Genomic DNA, 13,761 nt, shown 5'->3' with positions numbered 1-13,761 from the left:
GGACTATCCCAGGCCACCCGGGAAGGTGCTCACTCTGGGTTTTATGGGAAAGGAGCCGATTCTAAAGCCAGGCTGCCCTTGGCTTCAGCCCTACCAAATCCTCCGTTTCCTCATGTGGCCAGTGAAAGTGAGGATTGATAACATCACATCGCGTTTGGGTGAAACACCCAACAGAGTCACTGGGCTGTGAATGTGTCACTTTCGCTGTGGCTGTGGTATGAATGCTTCTTCATGGCAGGGCTTTGAGAATGTCACAGTGCAGTATCAGGGTCAAGAGGGTGCATTCTGGAATCAGACAGCCTCCACATCTTAGCCGCGTGACTGTATTAGACAAGTTACTTAATCTCTAGGAGCCTCGATTTTCTCCTCTATCGACTACTCCTCTTACTACCACCAGTAATGATAGTGAGTACGTGCCGTCGCTCTTACACATTAAGTCAAGTACTATTCACTGTAGGGGCTTTAGCTCTATTAACTCATTTAGTCCTGACAACAACCCAATAAGAGAGATATTGTTCTCAACTCCAGTTCACATAGAGGGAAACAGACACAGAGAGGTCAAGCAGTCTGTTTCAGATCACACAACTGGTCAGGGTCTACCAGCTGTAGACCCTCTGGTGTTGCCAAGATTCAAACTAAGGTAATGTTCAACTTTAGTGCTTTGCGAGACTGTGTCTTGGTGAATGGGGAGGATCTGATAACTAGATCCTTGGGTGAGTGTGAAGATGAAATGAGATAGTGCATCTCAAGCACTTAGCATGTAGCAAACATTCCATAAGTGTTGGTTGCTGTGTTAATAGTGTGTGTTCTTGGAATGGGTAAACAAGCTGCCATTTATTGCTGGAAAAACTGGACGTCCCAGATCAGTGAATGCTTTATGGGAACTTTTTTTCAGATTTCACCTGCCGCCTGTGGCCATGGATTCACACTGCTGTCCTCTAAAGCTAAGGATGGGACGAAAGTTTGGTAGATGGAACTCAACAGAGATTCTCAGTTTGGATTTCACAGGAGCCGAAAAGAGAAAATTGAGGCTCTCGCCTTGGCTTTTTCTGCTGTGATTTGCTGAGGAAGCTCCCTCTGATTTTCAAGAATCTGATGACATAAAGCAAACCGTAACAACAACATAGATGGAGTCTTGAAAGGCACATTGTTTGGAACTATCTGGACTAGATTATTTTCAGCCTGTTTGGTAAAGGTCCTTTGCTGATAAGTAGGGATGTTATTTTTTGGCCCCAGAGTGATGACCTTTGTTTCCTAGCTTGAGATATCCTGAGACACTCTACAGTGCCTAGAATGTGGTCTGGGCAAAAAATTCAATGAAAGCCTTAAGATGGAGGCTTTATTCCAGATATTTGAAATTGGATTATAAAATGTTAGAAATGATTTATGATATTTGCAAAAGTAGACACGAGTCAATCAATATGATGAGGACAATATGAAACATTTTTTAAAATAAAGGGGAATTACCCAGAAATACATACTGGACAAATCTTTCTTTTCATTTTTTTCCCTCTTCCCTCATTTGTATGCAAATGTCTGTTTATAGAATTTTGATCACAGTGTATATTTTGTTTTCTGCCTTTTTTCACTGAATTTCATATCAGAATCCTTTTACCCTTAGTATTGAAGTCTTTATTGGCTGTACGATGCCAAATGACATTTCTTTTTACCTTTTGTTAAGAATGATTGTAGACATATGCAAAAGTGGATGGAATAAGATAATGCACCGCATGGGCCATCACCAGCTTCCACCATCATCAGCTCATGACGATCTTGTTTTACACATTTCCCCCATGTTCTCCCTCAGCAAATTTAGAGCAAATCATAAGAAAATTGATTTCATTCATAAATATTTCAGTACATATCTAAAAACATAAGGACTGAAAAGAGTGGTAAGTATAGCATCACACCTAAAAATAATTAACAATGTAATCCCTTAATATCAAATAGTTTGTCAGTGTTCAAACTGACAGTTGTCTTATAAGTGTCAATAGATTTTTATTTTATTTTTAAAAATTTATTTGAATCAAAAGCTGGATAAGGTCTAGACATTGCAAGTGGTTGAGAAGACTTTTATAGTCTTTTAAGTCTGTTTGAATCTTTTATCCTTGAAATGCATTTAACGAAGAAATCTCATTGTTTATTCTATAGAATTTTCCAGTCTTCAGTTTGTTGAATGCATCCCTGTGGTGCTGGTTGACATGATCCTCTGTCCTCTGTATTTCCTGTCAATAGGTAGTTGGACCTAGAGCCAGTTTCCCTTTCAATGTTATATATTAACTTTTCCCAGGCCCTTAGGGGTCCATGCAGATAGTAATGGGGGATGTGAATCACTTGTCAGTATTTTAAAGTACTTCATATTTTCAGCTACTAATATGAGCTAACAACATTGTCCATTTTCTTTGATTTTGCCTAGAATCACATCATCTCATTGTGATAAACCAGTTATTTCATGCAGATCAAAAGCTCTGTCTGCAAATTATATCAGTCACTGATGAATATGGATGGGCAAGTATATTATTATAACATTCATAATGCCATTTATTTGGTGGATGAGATGTTTTTAAAGATGAGGATTATAGGAGAAGATAGGGGGTCATTAGTGAGGAGTATGTTGAGAACCAGTGCGTTTGCAGATCTTCTCCTCAACTCCAGACTCCACTGTAAATAGTCAAAAGTTCATTGTTTAAAACCTGTCAGAGGAATTCCATACATAGACCAATCTGGCCTCTCCAGTAGGATTATAAAGAAGAATAAGTTTCTGCTTTAATTCCTTTATTTTTTATTATTTATTTTTTGTGAGGAAGATCAGCCCTGAGCTAACATCCGATGCCGATCCTCCTCCTTTTTGCCGAGAAAGATCGGCCCTGAGCTAACATCTGTGCCCATCTTCCTTTACTTTATATGGGACGCCACCACAGCATGGCGTGACAAGTGGGGCGTCGGCGCACGCCCAGGATCCAAGCCAGCGAATCCCGGGCCGCCGAAGCACAGCGCGCACACTTAACCGCTTGCGCCACCTGGCCGGCCCCAAGTTTCTTCTTTAGAGTGACTTCTAGACAACATTTCATCTTACATGCTTATTTAAAAATTAAAATTTTCTATTTTGAATAGGTAACATATTTGCATAATTTAGAATCGTAATGGCGCCATAGAACATATGATGAAGAGTCTGCTTTCCACCTCTGTCCTCCCAGGATCATGATTTTTCTCCCTGTCGACAACCTGTGTTAACAGTTTCCTGTTTATCCTTCTGGAGAGATGTAATGCATGTGCGAGCAAATGCATCTACAAATGTATTCTTTTTGCTTCCTTTATTAGAAGTGGTGTCATATAACATGTGCTGTTTTTCACCATACTGAGAAATCCTAGTGGCTATTGCAGAAAGTGGCTATTGCTTTTACTTTCCTGAAAAATTCAAATGGTGTGAAATGACATGTGAAGAGCTTTCTTTAATAAGACTAAGGATGCTTTTCAGTAACCCCATGTGTCATGGAGGCAGTGTGGTGCAGTGGGTTGGACTTGGGGGCCAGGGTTCTGGTCCTTGCTGTGCCACTAACTTATGTGGCTTGAGTAAGTCATTCCGATCTCACTGTGTAACAATGTAGGGGTGGGGCAGTGTCATCTCTCATGTTAGAAGTGCTCTGACTCTGCGTCAGTGCACTCGCCCTGGTTGTGTTTGTTTCAGCGAGGGGAGACGCGTGTGTTTTGGAGCTCTCACCTGTCCCACTGCCTCTGGACAGACCTCAGGAGACACAGGTGCTACAGGTCTCCTTTGGCAGCGCCCACTGTCGTCCTGACAAGACGGTGAAGGACGTGAATTGACCTGTTCAAGATTGATGGATGGTGGGGGGACCACTTTCTTGCCATAGGGCCTGAAGTGGCCCATTTGATTGACCCACATCTGATTGTGAGGCTGTTGGAATTTCCCGAGCAAATCAGGAGCATGGCTCAAGAGACTATGTTGGGCAGACTTGGCTGACTCTTTTCTGTTCTCTGCTCTCTGTGGTTCTTGGGAAATCTGAGGTATATGTAAACATGACAGTGCACACCAGGCAGCCTCATCAACGCCTGCCTTTGTTGTGAAGTCACTGAGCTGGGCTACGTGTGTAAACGGCTTTTCCCGTGTACTGAGAGAAGCCTGTTTGCTAACACTTCCTCCAAGACGCGGGGCTTTCAGAGTCCAGGCTCCTGGGTAACCCCGACCGTCTCCAAAAAAGTGGTTATTCCAGGGAAGGCCAACTTGATGAAATTCATCACATTTCATTTTCTGGCTAGGGTTCTTTGTAGGAAAAGCCGAAGGTGGTGTTTAGGAACTCTTTCCAGAGGGGACTTGGCCTTGAGGGCAACCTGGTGACAGGTGCAAGGAATGGGGTGTTATGAGCGGTTCGGGGGATTCGATTGGAGACGTAAAAGAAACTCCACTCCAAACAAATGGACTGAAGGTATATCTTATTATACAGAGGATAGTAAAGGCGGTAGTCCTCCAACAGATCAGAATAGGTCAAATAATAAGAGGGAAAAACACCAGCTCCATCAGAATGGGAAACCCCTGATCAGCTGAGATAGCGGCAGATTCGAATAGGTCATATAATAAGAGGGAAAAACATTGGCTCGATCAGAAATGGAAAAACATTGGCTCGACCAGATCGACTGAAGGGAAATGACACAAGGCAACCGGAAAGAGAAACACCAGGTTGACCGAAAAGAGAACACATCAGATCAATTACTTCACAATAAATCCATTACTCACAACATCCACGCCCCAGTACCGAGAGAGTCCTGTCAATCGACATGGGTGTGTGGGAATCACACGTCCTGGGCAAGGCGTCCCTTCCACAAGTGGAACTCTCACCAGGCCTCGCTTTCCAGCAGTTTATATAAGCAGTTACAGAGTTTACAGAGCAAGCATTCAGTGTTTCCATGCACAAAAGGTTATCAGTGGCGTACATGCACTGAGCACCCTGGCTGTTGTCGCAGCCCAGTAGTTGTGTACGTGCGTTGGTTTGTGGTTATCGTCCCAGCCCAGCACAGATGGTCAGTCAGGCCCAGGCTGTGGCGCCCGAGGGCCTTGAAATTTTTACACATTGCAACTATGTTCATGGGAGAAGGGCCAGTTCCCACCACTCAGAAAGCAGCTTTTATATTTCTTTTTGTGCTGGTGGCTGTAGGTCAATGGAGTGGCCAAACATGGCTGTACTCATGTCAAGACAAGGGGGTGCTGAGTCCTTTCACAGGAGGTGCTCGCCTCTCATGGAATTCCTGAGAGGCAGAACGAGGGCCCAGAGGAGAAGCAGAGGGAAAGTACAGGTGGCCCAGCCTGTTGCAGCATGTCTGGACCCCAGCATGCCTGGAGGTGTGCCTGCACTGGCTGGGAATATTGGAGAAGGAAACCCAGTGGCAGTTGGGTGAGCAGTTGGACTAGGACCACTTTCCAGACCCCCTTCCAGTCCTGACATTCTTGGGTTCCACACACCTGTAGAACTGATTTCATTGGTGGTGGTATTCTTTAGTCTTCAGCCTGGCAAACAGCTATTACGGACAATGTGGAAGGAAGGTGGTGGAAAATGAACCTTACAGGTGAGTTCCCACAAGGACTACCCCTCCCCAAGTTGTGTTGAGCATTAAACATCTCTGGAGTGATTACTGTGTGATAGAGTCACAGAGCAGTACCAAGCAAGGTTCCTCAGGCCTGAGAGGAGCAGTGAGCGCTCCACGGAGAGCTGTGGAGAGTGTTGTTCCATCTCAGGGGGAGCTCCGTGCATCAGCCTGGTGGGAGGGCAGGTGCATGAGCATTGATTGGGATGGCTAGACCTTCTTTGGATTCCTTCTTTATTTTTAGTCAAATTGATTAACTTCAAAAATTCCTCTGTTTCAGTTCTATTTCTGTTGGTCTTTAAAAAAATTTCCCTCTAGTTCCTCGCGTTATGCTGGTGGGTTTAAACACCAGTCTCAGCTCTGGCAGCATATTAAAATCACCAAGCGATTTAGTTTGTATTATTTTACCTTTGCACCTGTGTCTAACTCTGCCTTCTTTTTGACCTAGAGATTTTCCCTAACAGTTACTATGTGTGTGTATGGGGCCGCCAGTGAGGAATGACAGAGGAGAGGCCAGAACCCCACAATGCTTACCGTGACCATATGTCTTGCTTCTCCCCAGATTGCCCTCAGCCATTAGCAGAAGTCACAAAGTCCATAGAACGCAGGCCTTCGATGGACAGGTGGTCCAGGTAAGAGGCGTGGGCTGAGAGCTACTCATTCTGCCCCTTAGGGCACTTTTGAAAGGGGGAAACTAGGGGGGGGTGATGGGAAATTTTTAGGCGGATTTTCTGAATTAATAAATTATTTTATACAAATGGTCGCCTGGCTACTGTAGGCCAGGATGTTCAGTACTGGAACATGGGGTACCAAGTTGAATAAGGTTTGGGGGGAAAACACTCTAGTGGGAGAGACAAGTTGAAAAAACTAGCTGTACCTGAGTGTGCCCAGGCTCTGTGTGTGTTTCAGGCTGGCTTTATCTTGTTCACCATTTATTCCCATGTTTGGGGCAGTTCCTGGCACATGGTAGATATCTATAATCAATACTTAAATACATAAATGAATGCATACCGAAAGTGCTATAAGAGTAGCAAAGGGGAGTCATTAAGTCTTCCGGGGATGGAATGGAAGGCACAGAAGGCATCGTGGAGGAGGTGACAGAGGAATTTACCAGATAGACCAGGAATGGGTGGTGGGAAAGGTTTCATGGCAGAGGGGAGGTGGCAGGTGGAGCCTTTAACTGCTGAGAGCATGTGGGGTCGCTGGAGTTTGGTATGCTTACAGGGGAGTGCTGTGACATAGGCTGGAAGACAGGTGGAGAGTGAGCGATGCAGGGTTTTCTAGGGTTGGGGGAGGAGGTGATGAAGGCCACTTGGGAAGGCGTGGGGAGAAGGGACATGTGGAGAGACATGTAAGGAGGATTGACCAGATTTGGGGCTTGATAAGAGGTCCAGGGAGTGAGCTAGAGGGAATGGAGCCTGACTCCACTGGCAAATGAGTGGCTGCTGATGTTCTCAACCCGGATGGGGGAGTCCTAGAGGAGGAGGCTCGTGTTGAGTGGGAGACAGAAGCAAGGAGGAGGTAGAGAGTGAAATTGTTTTTAGTATGCAGTAGAGTATAGTGCGTCTTGCACAGACTTGAAAGTCCCATGGATGCGAATTCAAGTCCCTGCTTCCCCACATATTAACTGGATGACTTTGGGCAAGTTACCAACCTTCTCTGAGATTCAGTTTCTTCGTAGGTGTTCTTGGTTATTGACTTAGCACAGTGCCTGGCATAATAAGCATTTAGTAAACGGTGCTTTTCATTAGGCAGTTAGAAAAGCAGGTCTGGAACTCAGTAAAGTTGTTGGGAATGGAGATAGCAGTGTACAGGTGACAGAGAAAGCCTTGGAAACGGATGCAGCCTCCCAGGGGAGTGTGAAGAGGAGGAGAGAAGAGGGCAGAAGACAGACCTTGGAGAAGGATTCCAACACTGAAGGGTAAGGAGTAAGGCTGAGCTAGGGAGCAAGACTGAAAGCTATGGGAAAGGCAGAAGAGAGAGATGGGGAAGAGAAAGGCTTGTGGAGAAGGGAGTGGTTCTTCAGGGATGGACTGGGATGGAGGAGCTCTTGGGTCTTCTCCTTAGGACATCTGGCCCTTTCCTTTAGCAAGAGCCGCATCAGTGGAGGGGCAGGCAGAAACCAGGCTGCAGTGGAGTGAGAAAGAATAAGAAGTGGAGGTTGTGTGGGGCAGCCTGCCTGGACTTGGCCCCCTCAGGTTCAGGAGCAGTAGGGAATGCTCCCGTGCTTTGGGTCCTCTGAGCAGGACACTGGGCTGCCAAGGATTTCTTCTCATCAACCTTCCCTCTGTTTGTCTGATAGATCGCTTGTGGTCAGGACCATAGTCTGTTCCTAACGGATAAAGGAGAAGTCTATTCTGATGGATGGGGCCCAGCTGGGCAAACAGGTAGTGGACCTTACACCTCCTTGGGATGGTGCAGTCTGGAGCTGTGAGCATTGGGGCTCTCATGGGTTCGAACCACCTGCCTTCATTTGACTCTTACCTCTCTTATCACTTCCTGGGGACACTGTTCTGTTTGTCCCTTCCCAGTTCCTTCATCCCCAGCTCCCATGGAAAGGAACCAATAAAGGATTGGGTGGAGGATTAGAGCCACCCCTCAGCAGAGGAGCTGTGAGCCTTTCTCTCAGCAGAGACAGGAAGCTGTGTGAGGCTTTCAAAGAGAAAACAAGTGTCCCCTAAAAGGAGCTTGATGTTCACTGATTTGAGAAGAATGTGATTAATGCAGGGAGGAATGATTGAGACATTTTCTCAAGCTTGTATATTTAACCTTTTTGTTTCTGATATTGGTCTGAAGAGAGGGCCATTAATATAAGACTAAATCTTGTAGAAATCCTCAGTAATCCTACCAGCAGATGAAATCATCTTTGTTCATTGTCTACTGTTTTCTTCCAATCCTCGTTCATATGTGCACATTTTTTCCCCCAAAGCCACAGTAGATAGTTGTATGTCATAGCTGCACATCCTTCTAGTTGCTGTATGTGGGACACGGCTTCAGCATGGCCGTAGAAACGGTGCGTCGGTGCGTGCCCAGGATCCGAACCCGGGCCGCCAGCAGCAGAGCGCGCACATTTAAGGGCTAAGCCACGGGGCCGGCCCTTTTTTTTGATGAGAAAGATTCGCCCTGAGTTACCATCCGATGCCAATCCCTCTCTTTTGTCTAACGAAGATTGCCCCTGGGCTAACATCTGTGCCCATCTTCCTCTACTCCACATGGGATGCCGCCACAGCATGGCTTGACAAGTGGTGCATCGGTGCACGCCCGGGATCAGTACCTGGGAGTCCCAGGTCGCCGCAACGGAGCGTGCACACTTGACCGCTCCGCCCCAGGGCCGGCCCCCATTTGTGCACATTAGTATACAGTAATCACAGCATAGGTGTGGTTTTATATGCTTGTTTTATCATTTATACTTACATAAAGCATTTTTCCATGGTGGTAATATTTTCACAGTTACAGTTTTTAATATTTGTATGATATAGCATCAATTTAATTTATCATAATTAATAATTAATTTAACCATTTTATTATAAAATTACATGAGCATTTCCCTGTTGTCAGGTGGCATACTTCTTTGGAGACGGAGTGCGGTGGCCGTTGGAGATATTATGACATTTATCTTGTGTGCATACGTGACTTTTTCTTTCGTTTGGATTATTGCTCTAGAATAAATCCCAGGAGTGTCAAAGGAGTAGGATATTTTTATTCTTGTCAGTATGTATTGTTAAATTGCTTTCCAGAAGTTTTATCAGTTGATACTGCCAGCAGCAGTGGGTAGAAGTACCCCTTGAATTTTGTGGGTGAGGCATCGTGGGGGGGCTTAGCTGGGTCTTTGGCTCTGAGTCTCTCAAAGGCTGCAGTCATCGTAGGGTTCCACTGGGAAGGCTCTGCTTCCAGGAGCACACTGATGGTTGTTGGCAGGATGCAGGGGCCCCAATTCCTTGCTGGTAGTTGTCCAGCAAATGGTTGCTGGCCAAGCCTTCCTCGGTTCCTTGCCATGTAGGCTTCTCCATGTGGCAGCTCCCAACATGGCAGCTGGCTTCGTCAGAGTGACCAAATGAGAGGGTAAGACGGAGTGCCAGTGAGACAGAAGCCAGTGTCCTCTCATTTAATCTGGGCAGTGACCTCACCTTCACGTTTGCTGGCCTTCTGCTTGTGAGAAGCAAGTCACTAGGTCCAGCCCCCACACAAGGGAGTACACGTGGGTGTGAACAGCAGGAGACGGGGCTCACTAGGGGCCATTATGGAAGTAGCCTGCCACAACCATGATCTTGACTGTGGCCTGAGCCTCCCTCTGTCAGTGACAACAGTGATTTCTTTCCAGTGGCCCTTGCCAGAGCACAGTTAGGTAAAGAAGCTCTCTGCGAGCCAGGCAGCAGAGGCCAGGCCCCAGCTCTGCCAGCCTCGCTCACCTAGGTGTACACTTTCTGGGTCAGTAAACCCCTCTTTTCCTTTTGAGTCAACTTAGGGACCGTTGGTGTGCCGCGGTCTTCACCAAAGCACTTAGAATCTGTCTTTCCAAAGTTATCCCTCAGCAGAGGCACCAAGATCAAATCCTGCTGGAAAGCTAAGTTGGCCACACTTCGTCCTCCAGACCGCTGACCCTCCCATCTTTCACTCTCAGCAGAAGAACCTGCCTCCTGTTTCATAGGGGAAACAGATGCCGTCAGCTGAGAAAGCCCTCAGTTTCCCACTCGGACTCCTGCACACTTGCCTCTACCTGTCCCCGCCCTGGGTCCCTTCCCTTTACAGTGGTGGGGGAAGCGTGTCTCTTCCTGCTGAAGCTGATGATTCTCTCTGTGCCCTGGATCCCTTCTCCCCCCGTTCCTCAGAAGCCTCACTCCATCTGCTGGGCCTTCTTCCCCACAACTTCAGCCTCTCCCTCTCTACTCGTCCCTCGCCATCAGTCTTGACACCTGACTCAGGTGTCTTCCATCTTAAGAGGCCCTGTGTGGAGCCCTCCACATCCTCCCATTCCCCCAAGTCCCACCCCTTCGCTTCACCTCCTGCCTCCCCTTCTAGGCGAGAGTTCTCAGGAGCTGCATTGACTTACTGTCCCCATTTCTTCGTCTCCTTCTCATTCCTCTGTCCGTTCCACTCAGCTTCCACACTGATCAGTTTGCTGAGTGGCTCTTGCTAGGGTTACGGTGACCTCCATGTTGCTGAAAACAATAATAAAGAACCTGGAGACCATTGTCCAATCTTTCCCTTTCTTGATCTCTCAGCAGCGTTTGACATTGGCCGTGACGTGCTGAGCATCTTGGTGAAGAGCAGTCTTCCTTTCGCCCCTGTGACTGGGCTCTCCGAGGGCTCTCTTCGTTTCTCGTTCCTTCTGGACTCATTTCCTGGCTCTCCTCCTGGGCCAGGCCCTCCCATGTCGGAGGTCCCCGAGGCGGGACTGTGCTCTCCTCCTTTCCTCTGCCTTCTCCTTCAGAAGGTCTCACCCTCACCGTGGTTGCAGTCACCGTCTGTGTGCTCAGGACTCTCCAGCTGGCTGGTGAGGCCAAGCCTGCTGTTCGGAGGTGCGAACATCTCTCAGTGCCACTTGACGTTTTCCCTTGGCCGTCTCTAAGCACTGTGAGTTCAGTGGGTCCAAAAGTGAACCCCTGCTCGTCACCCCCCCCCCGCTCCTTCTCCACTGTTTGCCACGTCCACTCACGTTCCCCTCTAGGAATCATGTCCCTTCCCTACTTAGAACCCTTACCGTCTCCCCATTGTGCTTAGAATAAAGACCAGACCCTTCCGTGGTCTACAGCATCCTGCATGACCTGCCCTCCCTGCTCCCCACTGGCGTCTTGCAAATATTCCCCCTCGTCCCCTGGCTTCATCCACTCGGCCCTTGTTTAAACTCCCTCAGTGGGCCATGGCCCTTCCCTCCCTGTGCAGGTGCTGTCTCCCCTACGTGGAATACCGTGCTCTCCCCTCCCCTCCACACTCCTACTCATCCCTCAGACTACGTGGATAGAGTGAAGCCTCCCGACTGCTCCTGCCCATGAACTACATCAGGCTCCCTGACGTTCCCTCACGGAGGCCCCTGTCCTGCCATCCTTGCAGTCAGCACAGATTAACTGGGTGTTAATTTTGGCTGACCTCTGCCTCCTCCACTAGACTGAACTCAGAGAGAGGGACCGGGTCTCTTCCTTCCCCTCATGTTCCCATCACCAGTTAGATGTTTAGCTTATGTTTACTGTTTGGGACATATTTGTGGGGTGAATGAATGACCTGGCACTTATCTGCTCTTTCCGTTCACCAGAATCCTTCCAAGTTCTCACAAGTTTGTCTTCCTAACAGTATGGACCCTTCCTGTGACTCGGGTGAATGTCCCCCGATACTTGCCCTTCTCAGGAGTGGGGACGGTTAAGCATGTGGCATGTAGGGGCACAGGCTGTGCTGTATGAAATGGTGAGAGCCTCTTGCAGGCAGGTCATTGGGAAGGTGTAGAGGGGTCGATGGCGAAGGGTCGGTGTCTGTTGGATTCACAGGCACAGACCTCAGCCTGAGGGAGGGAACGTGGCTGTGGGAAGACCTAGTTAGAGTGAGTTCAGTTAATAGAGGGTGAGGGTGACGTTCCTGACAGAACGATAGTAGCCCTGGTTTCTCTGTAGACAAATAGCTAGCCCAGAGCTTAGTAATTCTGTAGTAAACCTCTGGAGTGGAGAAGGAACTGCTTTCTCCCCTCCTGTCGCCTGGGCCAGAGACTCTGGCCCTGCCTTCTCCAGAGAGGCTGCACCAAGAAACAGAGACAGAGGGAGAAGAGCCTTAGGGTTTCGACGCTGAGGTCCATGCCCCTGGGATGAAACATCTGGCACCACTGATGAGTATTCCACTTTTTATAAGCAAAACATCATTTCTGAGAGTTTTCAGCATCTGGCCAGAAGTTGTTTTATATTTGGCTTGCTCTCCTGGTCAGTGTGAAACTTAGAGCTGTTAGTAGGGGGATAACTGCCCTTCTGAGGCTCTCCTGTGTTCACATGGGGTTTCTGGGTGATTTGTTGACTAGGCCCCTCCAGGTTGCCCTCCAGGTGTGGGAAGTTTGTATTCTGAGCTTGGTTTGTTTGCTTGACATACGCCAAGAGTAAGAATTTAAAAGAGGAGAAAAGAAACTGATTCTTTTCCAAGTGTAATTAACGTGATTTTGCCAACCAAGGAGGAGAAAACAATCCCTGTGTATCGAAAGCATCCGATCGGTGCAGTTTGAATTTCTGGTGAGGAGAGCTGCACTTGGTTTGACTTACTGACCGCTGTTTTTACTGTCATGTAGAAGGACATGTTTTTGTCTGAGGCTACGGAATTCTTGGCAACGGAACAAACCTAGTGGAAACCGCTCTTCCGGAAATGATTCCACCCACTCTCTTCAGCTTGATGGAGTTCAACCCAGAAGTCCAGGTTTCCTGCATTTGCTGTGGACTCAGCCACTTTGCTCCCCTTACCAGTAAGTGGCGAAGCCTGTGTGGCCCCAGTGACGGGCCGAGCTGCACTCTCTTGGGTTCATCCTAAGCCGTGGGCAGCTTTCAGTGTCCATCCATCCAGTGGAGGGGCGCCCCGCGTGGATAATTACAGTGAGCAGCTCATCCAGATGTTGTTTGGCTTGAAGTTGTATAATGTGTGTCTTTTTTCATCCTGGAGTTTTGTTTTTGGTTCCTTTGGTTTGTGGTTGGGCTCATGTGAAAGTGAATTTTCTCAAGAGGATGCCAGTCGGTGGTAGGAGGTGGACCCTCGAGAATGTCAGGGTGCTGGGGAACCCAGCAGAGGTTTGATGAATCCCCGGGAGAGCCATCGGGAAATGAAAGTGTGGGGCTCATCCCGCTCCTGGCCAAGCCCAAACCCTGACCCAACCCAGGAATGAGGGACGGCAGGACGCTGATTTGTCAGATACCCTGGGGTTTTGTGGAGGGAAATATGCCCCATTTCTCCAAAGTGCCAGGACAGAATGATCAAAGCCAAGGCTGGAATGGAGCTGTTCTTGAAGGTTTGCCCAGTTACAAAGCCGTCAGACACCCAAGTGCCTCCCGCCCTCGGATGTGCGCTTTCCTTGATTGCCTCTCCCGTTCCACCACAGTAACTGTCAGGTCAGTCTGCTGCTCTTTAGTTGACCTGACTGGTAAGACTGAAGAAAATTAATTTCATTTTGTGGGGATCCTCACGTAAATTCGCTATTTCCTTGCA

This window comes from Diceros bicornis, unplaced genomic scaffold (genome assembly GCF_020826845.1).
Source record: "Diceros bicornis minor isolate mBicDic1 unplaced genomic scaffold, mDicBic1.mat.cur scaffold_56_ctg1, whole genome shotgun sequence".
Classification (NCBI taxonomy): domain Eukaryota; kingdom Metazoa; phylum Chordata; class Mammalia; order Perissodactyla; family Rhinocerotidae; genus Diceros; species Diceros bicornis.
The sequence above is the reverse complement of the archived record's forward strand: the minus strand, read 5'-3'. Positions refer to the sequence as shown.